The sequence below is a fragment of the Balaenoptera physalus genome (assembly GCF_965194825.1).
Source record: "Balaenoptera physalus genome assembly, chromosome: 21".
Taxonomy (NCBI): domain Eukaryota; kingdom Metazoa; phylum Chordata; class Mammalia; order Artiodactyla; family Balaenopteridae; genus Balaenoptera; species Balaenoptera physalus.
Window position 1 is genome coordinate 15262555 of NC_138902.1, and position 15756 is coordinate 15278310.

At 50.9% G+C, this 15756-nt stretch overlaps 1 long non-coding RNA gene across 2 annotated transcripts; it reads left to right on the top strand.

Moving 5' to 3' along the window:
* Nucleotides 1-456: 456 nt before the first annotated feature.
* LOC309651684 lies at nucleotides 457-5560 on the top strand. 2 transcript variants are annotated; one of them, XR_014258317.1, is made up of 3 exons: nucleotides 457-989; nucleotides 1199-1543; nucleotides 2521-5560. It is a non-coding gene; the product is annotated as an uncharacterized lncRNA (long non-coding RNA). The 2 variants fall into 2 exon arrangements; XR_014258318.1 differs by having other exon boundaries at nucleotides 2524-5560.
* The last annotated feature ends 10196 nt before the right edge of the window (nucleotides 5561-15756 follow it).

The window sequence follows — 15756 nt, forward strand, 5'->3', positions numbered from 1 at the left end:
GAGGGCTGGCCCAGTCAGGCGGCCAAGGGACCATTGATCTGAGTTCAGTGAAAAAGTGGCTTCTCAGGAGCCCTGGATCCAGGCCCACTTCTAGACAACTTCTTCTTTCAACGCGCTCTCATGTGCTTTAACTTCACAAACATGCCGGTTTCCCAGCTGTCCCTGAGAGACAGCGGTGGTGGTGGTGACCACAGCAGGGGTCAGATGGTGTGGCCAGTGCGGAGGGCAGGCTGGGGGGTTTCGCTGTATCCGAGACCTTTCTGTTGGGGTTGATATTGCGGGTCTGCAGATACACTTACATGGACTCTCTCCCCAACTCGTGGGACAACACGGTGACACATGTTAAAATATAGACGTGTGCGTAGGGCGAATTCACACATCGACGTCTCACCTCTTTCTTCTGCCCTTTATACCTCCCTCTCTCTTTCACACACACACACACACACACACACACACACACACACACACACAAACACTTAACCAATTAAGTCCGTCGAGTGCTATTTGCGGATGATGGTGCGGAATTGTGCTGGAGTCGTGTCCGGCATCATTAAATGTCAGCATTAACAATACGGCACTTGGCAATCAAGACCGCTCTGCGGCTGTTAGCCATTAATCACCATCTGACAGTCCTGAATTGGAAACGAGGCACTTGTTCACATGTGCTCCGTGTGTCCAGTTACCCTCTCGGTAATCAGTCCCGGAAAACTTTTCTTCGACTCCCTGCCTGTGAGGGCCTCTGTCCTGGTGAGGGGGCGGGGGTCCTTAGGTCCTTAGTCCCTCCCCGCTGCGCTGCGGAAAGAAGCCCAGGTCTAAAAAAATAGGGGAGAGAGGAGCGTATTTTTTTTTGGCCTACCCTTTCCCTCCTAGGGCCATTTTATGTAGCCTTGTTTTTCTATTCTGGCCCAATGGCCAGGAAAATTCTTTTTCTCCCTGAAGAAATTCTGAAAGACAGCAGGGAGCTCGGTTCTGTTTCAAAAGCTGGTGGGGTAAGTTTGTCAAGTGCGTCCTCAGGTGTGGACCTGCGTCTGCTAGCTGGGGGACTTGACTAATTTCAGGGATCGCTTCCAGGAATGTGGGTCTGAACTTCCACAGGTCTTCTGGGTCCCTTTGACGAACTGAGAGGGAGGACTATTTCTCCTTGGGGTCCAATCTCAGCACCTCTCTATAGCCGTATTAATTCATTGGTTTATTCCAGAAATATCTGGTGAGGGCCCGTTATGTGCCAGGCACGGACTGGACACTGGGGCTGCAGCGATGGACACAGGCCCAGGTCCCTCCCTCGTGGTGGTGGCTTTGAGTGGGTGGGACGAGGGTCAGAGAGAGAAGCTGTGTTGCCCCAGGCTTACTTTCTGAAGGTAAGTCCTCTTCCTCTGCATCCTTGGTACGTGTGCCCAGCTGCCAGCTCCTCCAAGGGGCGTGAACATCTGGGAAAACGGTCATTTCCAGAAGCTTTCCTGACCTGGCTCCTTCACCCCTCTGATGTCTCATGTCCTGCAGACCCTGCCCTCTGCCTACCCGGGTGGAGGCTGTCCCCGAACAGGTGAGCACTGATGTCTCCAGAGGGTTGACTTCTCCCTCCAGCCCTTTCACGCGCACATTTTATAATGTTTTTACGGGACTTTGTTCTTTACCTCCAAGGAATGAGTTGAGTGGGGGGATTTCAGCCACCCCTGTGAGTTGGTAGAGGACGCAGGCCACTGACAGCTCCGTCCCCAAGTGCATCTCCTCTGCCTGCCTCGAGAGTTTGCCACTCCAGCCAGAGTCCCCAGGGTGACCGCCTTGCCCCCAGGACCACCCCTCCTGCTCTGCGCTGATGAGAAGGAAAGGCTTCTGGAACAGCTGGTCACTGGGCATCGCTGGAGGGCATGCCTTCTTTCTCTCTTCCCTGGTGGCTCTGTCTTTTGTCCCTCCTCTGAGTTTCACCCCTGGGTCTCTTCTCTCACCCAACTAAGGACTTCAGTTCAAAGATGTTGACAAATATTTTAGACCTTTCGCTGTTTTCCAATTAAGTAGAATTCAGCAAACTTCCACGGATGTCCACCACGTACCTGGCGCTGTCCCAGGCACGCAGGGGACACGAAGATGAACAAAAGATCCTTCTCGCCTTTAAGGAATTTGTGGGCCGGTGAAGGGCAACGAGGGGTCCTCACATAGAGAAGGACTAGAAAGAAGATAAAATAAGGGGCTCAAGGGATTCAGAGCGAGGGAAAACCACAAGTGGTCACGGTAAAAAGACCAGTGAACTTGTGAGGAGGGGTAAGAAGGAAGAACGTGATGGACTGGTCTGTGCGGACCACTTAGTGATGGACTTGAACGTGGGGTTACAGGTTTGACCTTGGGTAGATAAGGCCTATGAGTTTCTAAGAGTTAGAAACACACCCTTGCATATTTCATTAGAAATGTATCTTTCAGGAAGAGAGAAGGCTGAGGTTCCCCTCAAGCTTCACACTCCCGGCAAGAACCCTGTAATTATAGGTTGATTTGAGTGATCACCAGTTTAATCTTTGTCTCCATCAGCAGCTGTCCATGCCACAGCTCCGGGAGCTAGAGAAACCTCCAAGCTCTGTCCCAGTGACTCCCTGGAGAGGTCCCGGCGGCACCGGATCTGCCTTCATCTCGCTCTGGCTTGTGCTGCTTTGCAGCCCTGCCTTGCTTCTGCGGCTGGTGGTCCCTGGATGGTGGTGCTCTCTCTCCGCACCCTCGGCATCCCTTATCCACCCAACTCAGCCCGCTCTGGGTTCTTCCAGGGCTCAGGCTGAATTTTTGCCCTTCTCTGGAGGCACAGCTACAGGGGAAAGTTCCTTCATGACAGGAGAATCCGGCTGCCGTTCGGGTATGGATTTCCCAGCCTGAGACGCTCTCCCCTCCTCACCTGCCTGATCCCACTCATCCTTCAGGCTTGGCTGCAAGGTCACGTAACCAGAGACTCTCCCTGACCTTAGTTCTAAACGATGGTTCCTTGTTACCCGCTCTGTACGCACTGTGAAACAATTTCTGTCATTGCTGCTACCGCAGTTTTTAATTATATATTGATTTGTTTAGTTTTTCCCTCCGTATTAGTCTGTAAGCTTTATGAAGGCAGGAGCTGAGTGTCTTTTTGCCCACGATCGTATGCCTGGAGTCTAGCCCCATGCCTGGTGTGCAGCAGATGCTCAGGAGATGGTATGGAATGAATGAGTTGTGTCCATCTGGTGGCTGGATGATCTCAGAGCCGGTTGGGCATTTACCCAGGGGCCTGGGGATAGGTAAACTATGGGATTGCTCTCTCTTTTTCAGAAGGAAAGGGAAAGAAGAAAATGGGGAGTGAGCAGCCATGAAAAAGAATGAAATAGTGCCATTTGCAGCAACATGGATGGACCTAGAGATGATCATACTGAGTGAAGTAAGTCAGACAGAGAAAGACAAATATCTGAGGAATCTAAAAAAAAATAATACAGGGCTTCCCTGGTGGCGCAGTGGTTGGGAATCTGCCTGCCAATGCAGGGGACACAGGTTCGAGCCCTGGTCTGGGAAGATCCCACATGCCACGGAGCAACTGGGCCCGTGAGCCACAACTACTGAGCCTGCGCGTCTGGAGCCTGTGCTCCACAACGGGAGAGGCCACGACAATGAGAGGCCCGCGCACCGTGATGAAGAGTGGTCCCCGCTCGCCGCAACTGGAGAAAGCCTTCGCACAGAAACGAAGACCCAACACAGCCAAAAATAAATAAATAAATTTATAAAAAAATAAAAAATAAAAAAATAATACAAGTCAACTTATTTACAAAACAGAAACAGACTCACAGACCTAGAAAACAAACTTATGGTTACCAAAGGCGAAGGAGGGGAAGGATAAATTAGGAGTTTGGGATTAACAGATACAAACTACTATATATAAAACAGATAAACTACAAGGACCTACTGTATAGCACAGGGAACTATATTCAATATCTTGTAATGACCTGTAATGAAAAAGAATCTGAAAAAGAATATGTATATTCTGAATCACTTTGCTGTACACCTGAAGCTAACACAACATTGTAAATCAACTAGACTTCAATTAAAAAAATGGGGAGTGAGGAGCGTAGGCATGGCTTGGCATTCTTGGGAGCCCTCCCTCGTGGTCTGGCCTCGTGGAAGGTTCTTAGCCTGCCCCACAAGAGAACCTGGGTTCCAGGGACCAGCTTCTCCTCTGATGGAGTCCCCAGACCTAGGAGCCTGTTTGAAAAAGAAATAAGTGGATGTTCCAGAAAGAACCAAACAGCCTATTCCCGATCCCAACCGCCCACCACCAGCCTGTTCTTGAAGGATTCTGAGCTTGGAAATCCCAAAGAAGTTTCGGGGACCCTCTTCTTCCCTGACGCATGGATGAGCCGCAGTCTGCCGGGGAGACAGGAGAGCAGAAGAGGAGGGAAGAAAATAGAGTTTAGAGCGGGGCTGGCCTGAGGCGAGCGGCCAAGGGGGGGCATTAGTGTTATGGGGGAGTGAGAGCACATCCCACCTCCTCTTTCCTGACTTTCAAGGGGTCTCCTCTCTGAGTGGGCTTGAGGATGTGAGAGCTGGAGGAGACAGTGGAGTGGACGAGGCCCTCGAGGCACGAGGGATGGAGGGGAGGCTCCTGACCTCAATGGTGGTCCTCAACCAGGGCTGGTACCACCCCCAGGGGCGCTGCGATCGTAGAGGATATTTTTGGGTCGTCTCCACGACTGGGGAGGAGCTACCAGCAAGTAGTGCCTTGAGACCAAGGACGCTAAACCTTCCGCCCTGGTTGGGAGAGTCCTGCCCAGTAAAGAATTGTCTTGTTCCAAATGTCCCCTCTGCGAAACACTGAAATGAGAGAAAAATAAGGCCTTTGATGCTCGACTCTTTGGGGTGTAAGATGCCCCATGGTTTCTGTCCCCAGAGCTCCTGAGATCCATGGGAAAAAAGGAGACAGGCCCACGCTTGACCATGGGGGCGTGTGACACGCGCTCAAAGAGAACTTGGGTCACTGCCTCTTCACCCCCCTCGGTGCCCCCTCTGCGCCCCACAGGCCTGCAAAGCTCCCCAGCAGGCCCTGCGCGCCCAACCAGGCCTCACCGAGCTGTGACGTCTAACTTTTTTCCATCTGTCTGGCCGCTTCCGCATCGGCCAGAGAGATGCGGGGCCGGAGGTGGGTGTGGGCGGAGGTGAGGCGTGGTGTGGGGGGACTTCCGAGGGTTCGGGGAAAGGCTTTTTGGGGGGTGTTGGGAGGGAGCAGTGCTGGGGGAAGTCGACGGCCACAGGCTCTGGCCTGTCGGGAGGACGGCTGTTGGCACCGGGAGAAATCCATCCAGCGGAGCCAACCCTCATTAATCATCTGGGCGGCTGAACTGCCAGCTCCTTTCAAGATCTTTCAAGAAGGGTTTTCACCCAAAATAGAGTTGAAAATGTGCTGGGCCCTACTCAGAATCTCATCAGTCTGGGCATTATGGAAAGTGGCGGGCAGGCCGTGACGGACAAGGCGCGCTCTGTTCCAGGGGTCCTGACTCCTAGAGCCTGTCATATCAAGCGTCTCATCAGATCTGACAGCTTCATTTGTACCTACAGAAGAGATAAAAGGGGCTGTTCATTGACACAAATGGAGGGGGAGGGGTGGGGAGGGACGAGAGGGGAGGGGGAGGGGCGCGCGCACGTGTGTGTGTGTGTGTGTGTGTGTGTGTGTCTGTGGTGGGGGAGGAATGGCATCGGGGGAGGGACGGGGGGGAGGGTGATGGCTGGGGGCAAGGGGTGCCAAGAAGGATGCTTCCAAGAACAGTTTCTCCTCCAGTGCCCCCAGAGAAGGGTGCGGGGTCAGGGGAGACAGGTGAGGCTCAGGATGGGGATGGCGCGGGGGACCCCACCGGTCAGGGTCATCGTCAAGAGGCTCCCCAGCCCCTCTCTGTGCTCTGGGCCCCGAGGCTGTAAGTGGAGCCAGGAAGGTGGGCCTGGAGCAGGAGAGCCTGGGGGGGGGGGTGGCTGTCACAAAGGTGACCCGGGCCAGCAAGTGGGAGGCATGTCTCAGCTCTGAGCCCTGAGCTGAAGTTTGCAAAGAGCCTTCCTTTCCTTCTGCTGCAGCCCCTTCACTGGGCTGTGTCTGTACTGAGGCCATCGCCCCTTGGAGTAAGCTGCTGGGTGGCCACACTTAACGCTGGTGGCCCTAAGCAGTGACTCCCTTAAATTACATTTGTGCGTGCCTTCCTGTTCCCAGCAGATGGCAGCTGGTTGGCGTGGGCTGGACGATGTCCTCAATACACCTTGCACAGTCCAGCTTTGGCTTTGCTCAGGCCGCCCCACTGGCCTGGAAGGCCCCTCCTTCTTCCTCCGGGGGCTGAGCGAACAGGTGAGTCCTCCCGGCCCCTGGGCTGCTCCGAACGCCTGGCACTCTGCACAGCTCGCCTTCATTTGTTAATGTCATACGTTATTTCATGTTATTAACATGCGTTTGTCCTGGTTCTCCTACTAGATTGCAAACAGTTTGATGTGCGGGCTCATGTCTTACGCATCTTCTGTCCTCTGATAGCATTTAGAGAACTTAGCAGGTTCTCCAGAAATATCTCCACAGGAGATTCCACAAGGCTCAGTCGTGACTTCAGGCAGTGAGCCTGGGATCAGGGGATTTAATGTCCCTCTCTGACCCGTGGTCTTTAAGAGGAGAGGGTCAGAGATCAGCAAGGCTCTGCCTATCCTGCCGCCACACACCTGGGGCCTTTGGAGGACTTAGACAAACGCCCCTTTCCCAGCTAATGCAGCCCAGGCCAGGTGTCATGGGTGGCCGTGGAGCTCCCTCATGCTCCCTTGGCCGGATGGCTCTGGTGGCAGGAATATAGGTTTCTGGAATCGGATAGACTTGGTAGGGATCTTGCCTCTAATGCTTACTGACTTTGTGACTTCGGGCAAAATGTGTTCAAGAGTAGACTTACTGCAGGGAATGGATGCCAGGATTAAATAAAACCTTGTATGGAAGTACTTAGCGCAGTGCCTAGCATACAGGAAGCACTCAATAAATGTTAGAGAAGGAAAAAGGCCATATCTGGTCCTGTTGCCCAGACCTTTTCCTTTGAACTTAAGAGGACATCCTGTTGATGGCACTTATTTGTTGGTGACCATTGATGATTATCACGTTGAATCAATCCGTAGCTTTTTGCAAGTTTCACAGATGGAAGCTTTGCTAGAGTCCAGTGCATAGAAGGTCCCTCCCCTTCCTATAAGGAGGAGGTGTTAATATGCTGCCTCAGGACTACAAGCTATGCGGAAGGTCACGAACCTCTTTGAACTTCAGGGTCTCAGAGCCCTGGGATGTCTGTCCCAACAGGAGTGAGGTCAGCCGTGTCTGGCTAAAGCGTTCCATCCCTGCGCCTGTTTCCTATGATTTCAAATGTAAACTTCCTCCAGGTGAACAGGGCTCTGTGGGTTTGGAAGGGCTTCTGTTTGGGAAAGTCCGAGGAAGCAGGATGGAGGTGGGCTGGAGTGAAGGAGAGCTGAGTTCTGTCCTGGCTTCTCTCTGACCTACCGTGTGGCCCTTGGCAGTCACCACGTGCCTTCATCTTGCTACAAACTCAGTTTCACCCTGAGCATGGGGAGGGCAAGATGGAAGCCGGTCAGAGCTCCCAGACAATGCCTGTGGGGGACCACCCTCCAGCTCCCCTCTCCTTGTGTGCACAAGGGAGTGTCAACATCTTGCAATTAGGAGGGGCCGTGTGACCAGTTCCAGCCAGAGGATTATGAGCATAGGTGACATGTATCATTTTTGGCCTGAGCTGTGTGATTGTTCACGCAAGACGTCCAGCTCTCCCCCTGCTGTGACCACTGAGGATGTCAGGGGTCCTGATTAATTATGTGCAACACTGTGATGCTTTCTGAGGTGTCACCTTGGTTAGACTGAACTAGAGTCCAGGTTATTTAATCAAACTCTGCTTCTGGGAAGGAATTTTGTGGCTGTGATTGAAGTCCTTAATCAGTTGGCTTTAAGTGGCTCAAAAGGGAGATTATCCAGGGTGGGCCTGACCTAATCAGGTGAGCCCTTTCAAAGAGGCTTCCCTGAGCTCAGAGACTCCAAAGGGCTCGTGCCAGTAGAGTTTCAGCCTGCTTGTGGTCTTCCCTTCTTGCCTGCCTGCCTTACGGACTTCCAACTTGCTTAGCTAGCCACCACGATTGTGTAAGCCAACACCTTACAATAAATGCCTTACTATATTATTGGTTCTGCTTCTCTGGTCAAATCCAGATTGATACAGAGATCCCTGTCAACCCACGATGGAGATGTAGTGTAAGTGAAAAACAAGCTTTTGTTGTGTTAAGCTTCTGAGATTTCAGGGTTAATTTGTCACTGTAGCATAATCTAGCCTATACTGACTATTGCAACAGCATTAGTAAGCCCTTAGTCCATCATATCTTAATTAGCTTATACACCTATCTCCTAGTAGACTGAAGCTCCTTGAGGCAAGGGCCAGGGTCTCTCTCACCTTTTTAGTGCCCAGAGGAGACAATTGTACCTGGTATGCAGGGGACATTCTGTAATGTTTAACAAATGAGTCAAACCCACTGCACTCAGTGGCATCTCAGCTCTTGGAAGGAAGGACCCAGTTACCTTCAACTGCATGGTGTCCAGCGAGGTCCCAACACATGTAGGCACACTGGCCAAGACATTCTGATGGGACAGTTCCCCTGATTCTATCCATCTGCAGCATCTAAACCCACCTGGATACAGAGTCGAAAGCTACTGGCTCAGTGCAAAGAATTTTATAGTCAGGACTGTGTTGGAATCCTGGTTCCACAGCTCTTTAACTGTGAAATCGTGAGCAATTCCCCTAACCTCTCCGAATTCCAGTTTTCTCATCAGCGTGAACTGGAGGTTTGTTGTAAATATTAAATGCCCAGCACATATTATTATATTTAACTGTGCCATGGCGCACACAAAACTGTGCTCCTGGAGATGCTCTAGGGTATGCCTGGCTTATTGTGTAGTTGTTTGGTGCTGCCTGTATTTGAAGTTGAAAGCTGTAAGTAAGAAGGATAAGCATGACGGCGTAGTCATGCTAGTTCCTTTATGGACTGGGTACAAACCTGTATATAACTCACCCCCAGCCCAGCCCCCCACCCCTCCACAAGAATTCACACATCCACACACCCAGGAAAACAAATAGGACGTGGGGAACGTGCAGTGACATTTTCCAAATGACTGTTTCCATTCTAAAATCTGGCTCTGATTTAAACTCCAGGAGGATCATTTTATTTTATGTTCCAAAGAGCTATGGAGATCGCCACTGCCCACTCAGAGCAAAGGTCCCCCCACTGTGGTTTGATTTTTATCTGCCTTTCATTTCTTCCCTCGCCAGTCCCATTTTCCAAAAGCAATTGGATGGAGGCTGTGAAAAATGGATTCTTTTTGTAGACCTTGGTTTAACCTCATATTATTTAAAATAATAATGTCTGACCCACTTAATTACCAAGCAGCCGCTGAAATACCGGCATCACCCTATTCTCAGCATTTCATCAAATGAAAAAATATTTTAGTGCTTCATTCTTTTGGGCCCAGTTCCCTGGATGTAAAGTCCACATTACAACATTCTTCTTGTGGACCCTCCACCCACCCTCCATCACTGAGGTAAAGTCACGAGGTTTCTTTTTCTCGGTCTTCCACTTTTACTGTCCTGATGGGAACTTTAGTATTGCATTACACTGGGAACCAGTGTCACAGCATCCTGCCCAACTCTGACCACCATGCTTCACCCTTTAAACATTTTATAAACTCATAGAATATTCCAGTTAGAAAGGGCTTAGATGTGAAGAAAAGGGAACACTTGTACACTTTTAGTGGGAATTAAGTTGGTGCAGCCACTATGGAACACAGTATGGAGGGTCCTCATAAAACTAAAAATAGAGCCACCATACGACCCAGCAATTCCGCTCCTGGGCATACAGCCAAAGAAAATGAAAACACTAATTCAAAAAGATACATGCATCCCAATGTTTGCAGCAGCACTATTTACAACAGTCAAGATACGGAAACAACCTACGTGTCCATCAACAGATAAATGGATAAAGAAGATGTGGTATATATATATATATATATAATGGAATACTAGTCAGCCATAAAAAGAACAAAATTCTGTCACTTGCAACAATGCGGATGGACCTGGATGGTATTACGCTTAGTGAAATAAGTCAGAGAAAGACAAATACTCTGTGTTATCACTTACATGTGGAGTCTAAAAAAATAAAACAAATGAATGTATATAACGAAACAGAAACAGACTCACAGACATAGAGAACAGACTAGTGATTACCAGTGGGGAGAGGGAAGGGGGGCAAGATAGGGGTAGGGGATTAAGAAATACAAACTGCTATGTATAAAATAGATAAGGGACAAGGATATATTGTACAATATGGGGAAATATAGCCAATGTTTTGTAATAACTTTAAATGGAGTATAATCTATAAAAATATTGAGTTGCTATGTTGTATACCAGAAACTAATATAATATTGTAAATCAACTATACTTCAATTAAAAAAAATAAAATAAAATGCTTCATGTGTAAAAAAAGGGGCTTAAAAATTACAAGGTGCCACAACTTCATTTCAGAAATGGGAAGAAAGAGACTCAGAGAGATAAAGTGACTTACTCAAGGTTGCACAGAAATTAAGTTTCAGAACCAGAGCAAAATCCAGGTTTTCTGACTCCTGTTTCAATTCTCTTTCTACTATACGTAAGATGACTACACTTTCTGGACTTTTCAGGACAGTCCTCAAGCTACCAAAGTACACTCACACTCTTGGTCTCCATTTTGAACAATATGGTCACTTCATTTCCTCTCAGTCGGCAGGTTCAATTTCTTTTCTCTTAAGAGAAAGCTTTCCTAGCTCCTCTGTGATCCAAATCCACTGACAGCTTTTCCTGTCTTGGGAAGTGTTAATAAAGCTGGTGATATGCCACCAGCCCTGGGAAAACTTGTAAAGGCACCTCATCTAGGAAGAAGCACTAACCATTTCCAGGTCTGGAATTCTCCATGGAAGGTGCAAGCTGGTTAGGTTATTCCTTGATCTGCTTGAGAATGGAAATCACTGGCTCTGGGCTCTGGCTCAGCCCTCTCAGCACTATGGAATGAAGGCCTCACCCATCTTCCAGCCTTCAGAAGAGCACGGGCCTACGAGGAATTGGGAAGCCTCCCAACAGAATGGAGCTCCCATGGGAAGGTCCCCAGTGTCAGCCCCAGTGAGCTCTCCCTCCAGCTTCTGTAGCCCGACTGTCAATCTGCACAGCTAGCCCCTTATTATATTCTGTCCTGTTCTCCACTGTCTGCACGGTGCAATTCAGCACTTACTAGACTGGCATAAAGGCAGTGATATAGAATACTGTCTTGTTCCCGATCTCATGGGTGTATCTTGTCTCCTCCAACTAAATTGGGCAGGAACATGGTCTGAGTTTTCTCCTGTGTCTCCCGATGCCCCCGCATTGCGCTGGGCACGGAACAGGAATCCTGTAAACTCTGTTTGCTTTGGTGATCGACCTCCTGGAAGTCTAATTCCCCAGTACTGGGTCTCTATTTTCAAGCTGCCATTTCTCTATCTTGGTCATTAGGTACATCATTTGTCAAAACATAAACTGTACAAGTGGAACGGAGTCGATATCACTCTTGTATCCCTCCTCCTCCCCACCCCTTGCCACTTTTTAAAAGTTGAAATCAACCACGCGGCTCCATCAATTTCCCACAAACTCCTGACCTTGTTCCCGCCCCTGGACGGCGGGGTTGCTTCGGTTCTGTTTTTAGCTTGGCTGAGCCCATTGGCCCCCTCCCTGGCCTCCCTCTCTGCTGGGTGCCTTTCCTGTCCTTGGACTCGGTGGCTGACAGCTGGTTTGGGGGGACCGGAGGAGAGGATGCGGGCATGCTGAGTGTGACAATAGGGCGGGCTTTGTCCAGGGGCCAGGGCGCACCTCCGCTGACCTTGGAACTGGGGACGACCAAGGGGAGGCAGTTTCCTTCTCTCTCTCTGGGCTGCAGGTTTTTAATGTCTTCTTTGTTGGTCTGGGGCCCTGGAGACTGAACTGAGGGGAGAGACTTTAGGCTGCTCCCTCCCTCCTGGACAAAACGGTGCGTGCTTTTCCTGTTTAAACAGGGCACAGTTGTGAAGTGCCCTGACTCCGCACACACCGAGGCCCGGCAACGGCTGCAATAAATCAATAGGAAAATAGAAGCTGCCAGTTAGACTAAACAAGTGCATTTGCAAAGACGGCTAGCCCTCATTAATCACTCTGACAGTCCTAAAAACACATTTCCCCTTTAATGACTGTATTTGGATAATCAGTGCTTTTTCCTCCTCAGTCAGAGTTTGAGTAACAGACAGCTGGTGTTATTACAGCCATCGGGGAGGGAGTGCTGGGATTAGGGTCGAGGGGGAGCCATCCACTGGAGGTCTCTGCAAAGGGGCGGGGTTGCCATGCAGTAATGAGGGGGAGCTTTGTGCTGCCATTGATGGCTCCCGGGCAGCCATGGGCACATTCCCCCCAAACCTTGACACCCACCTGTATTATGTGAACACAAAAGCCTCATGGGGAGTTTTAGGGGGGCTTGCAGATTTCACCTGGGCTGGGGAGGAGGCAAGAGTTTCCTGGGCAGCGAGGGAAGGAGATGGGTCGATGTGATTTGGCTTTGTTTCCGTGAGGTGACTTTGGCTTTCAGGAGAATGTTTGAAACCCAGCACATTCCTCTTTATAAATGATGTAACACATTAATGCACAGCACATTATGAAAATGGTAATTCAAACCCATAGTGCTCCAAATTAAACCATACATTATCAGATGCAGTCAACCATCTATTTTGCAAAAAGACAGGATGAATGAAATCAAGTCAAACAGAAAACTGGAGTGCAGCTTCCCCTACAGAATGATTAATAAAGTACAGAGCCACAGTATTACTGGAAGACGGAGTCCACGGAAATCCAGACATACATCAGGAGGGGGTTAGTTCGTGTATTGAAAGACACATCCCAGGATGCTGCGTAGACCAAGGCAATTATGGCTGCAGAAGAACGCTGGAGGGCCCCACCTCTCCCACTTGGGCTGCGGATTCTCAGGGGATGGGTTTGGGGGGACGACTGGGAAGTTCAAAACTTAACACCCTGCAATTCTGTTTGTGTTAAACCTGCATCTGAGGGTGAGGCCTTTTCCTCTCTCTCCTCCCTTCCTCCCACTGCTGCCCATGAGGCCACAAAAATAACCAGGCAGGAGGTGTGAAAATATCACCCAGAGCCAGGAACATCCAGTGTCTCAAGGTCCAGCTCTGTGGCTGCCACCTTTCCTGGTGCCTGGGGAACGCAGGCCCCATTGCTGGTGCCTGGAAGAGATTAGGAGGAAGAGGGGGAGGAGGGTTAGGAAGAGAAGGAGGTGGAGAGATGGAAGGTAGAGGTGATTCTCAAAGAAGAGTTGCTGGGTGAATTAATTATGCAAATGAGCAGCTGGTGGGGAGTATTATCTCTATTAAAACAGCAACTTTGTTTCCTAGGAATGTAGCTCCTGAAAGTAACAAACTCCCCCCACAGTTAGTGAAAACAGCCCCATGTCTTAGGACTGTCACCCATTTATGGTGAGGAGAGCTGACATCCGAGGGTGAAAACTGGGCCCCTCCAGACTACAATGCCTGCCCTTCGTGTCACAATGGTAGTTGGTGACAGCCTTTTCCAATCAGGCCAACGGCATCCTTCCTGTTCTGCAAAGGCCGATAATACATTTTCTGGGGGAAACTCAATCCCCTGAGGAGTTTGTAACCTGCATTCTCACACCTCCCATGTAAGCCAAGCACCTAGAGAGAAGTTTCTTTTGCTATATGGAGAGTTTGCTCTTGGAGATATGGAGTCTCTCCCTTTCTGCTGTCCCAACAAGGGGAGCCCTGTGGTCCTTAGGTAGGGAGGTCTAAAGACCCAGTTTAAGAAAGAGAAAAGCTTAAGTCCCCCTGCAGAGGGAGCAATTTCCAGCAATTTTAGCAGGCATTAAAAAAAACCCACACAAACCAACCAAAAAAGGTATCTGAAGGAAAAGAGGGGGATTTGAGAGGAAGGGAAGATGGGAAATAAAATAACCAAGAGCAAACAAAACAACAGAGAAAAAGAAAAAGTAAAGCAAGTTGCTACATTTCAGGTCTTTTAAAGCCTCCCTTGGGCCAGTTTGAATTCTGAGAAGTTGCATAAGGATGATTCCCCAGGAAGACCCTGAGCGGCTCTCAGGGCGACTTCTCCAGCCCATTCAGCCTCTCCCTGACTCCCGTGCGCAAGGATGCCAGCAGCCCAGGTCCCTTGCCCTGCGACACACACAGGCTCTTACTCCAGCACTGCCATTTGCTGCAGAAGAAGACTGAGGTTCCCTTGACTAGTGAAGGAATTTTGCCCAGAAACAAAGATATAGGGGGCGACCCCCACAAACCCCAAACCAACCCCCCCGCAGAAACATGATATGTTGAGGTTCTGTCAAATCCCGAGGTCATGACGCCGGAGGAGGCCGAGACCCACCCTGTGATTCTCTAAGGAGTTTGGGGACCGCTGCGGGCTGAGACAGCGAGCGCAGAGAGCGCAGCATCCCTCCCGCCCCCTTCCGCACTTGACCTCTGGGTCTAGGGACATTTCAGAAGCACACAATTTGCGGAGCAGGAGCTGCCCCGAAGTCGCCTTCCTCACGGAGAAAGTAAAGCGAAACGACGCGAACTGCAACACAGCACCTCCCAAAGCTGCGCGGCGCCGACGCAGAGGAGCACGGCCAGGAGGGGTCGAGGCAGGCATTTTGCAGTGCGCCCATCGGGTGGCCCCGCGCGCCCTGGCTCGCCGCGCCCCGAGAGGTGGGCACCGGGCGTCCTGCAGCCGGAACCTGAGCGGCGCCAGCCTCAGGGTGGAGGCCCTAGCTCGGGGAGGACGCACAGGCCCCGGGGCCCCACGGCCCTCTCCTCCGGCCCTCGGACTCCCCGCGCAGTGGGGAGGTGCCCCGGCCCTCTCCCACCATCTCGATAAACGGCACGCCAACTCTGGCCTGCCCGAGGATGCAGAAGCCGGTGTCAATCGTGCGAGCTCAAGAAAACGGGCACCGAGGGTGGCTTCCAGGTCCCGAGTAATCGCCGCGCCTTCTCCACAAAACCCAAACCCCGCTCAGAGGTCTCTGGGGGCGCAGACGACTGGGGTCCACAAACCAGAGCTGGCCTTGGGGAGTCCGCAAGCCTTGAGAAGCACCCTTCTCAACAGGTGTATCTACCCTTCAGCTTCAAGGTGTAAAAAAGGCACCGTCAGGGAGAGGAAATCCTCCCCACTTGGAGGGCGTAGCGCGGAAGGCGCGGTCGCGGCTGGCGACAGTCGCTCGCCTTTCCGCCACCTGGTGGCGCCAGAGGCACGTCGTCTTTGCTCGCCCGCAGGGCTCCGGGGCGGCGCTTGCCGAGTTTCTTGGTCTTGGGGCCTGGTTCCCTTCTCGGCCCCTCGGACCTCGAAGCTAGGCCCAGAGGAAAATCCACATTTACACACTCCCTCCACCCTGTCCCCAGGAAATGGCAAGGCCTTCGAAGTGAGGCTGGGAGCTAAATAACCAAGTTGGAAAAAAAGGGGCCGTTTTATGTTATTCGTAACGCGTTGGCAGAAGTTTTGTTTTCTTCTCCCCTGCTTTCTTGAGGAAAGGCATTAAATTCGTCCTTGAACGGAAATCTGAGCAGGAAACCATAAGGTGTTTTAAACAAGAACAAAAGAAGGGCATCTGCTTAGGCGTCTGGAAGTGGGTCAGTGGGGCAGGCAAGAGAGAAACACCACGGTG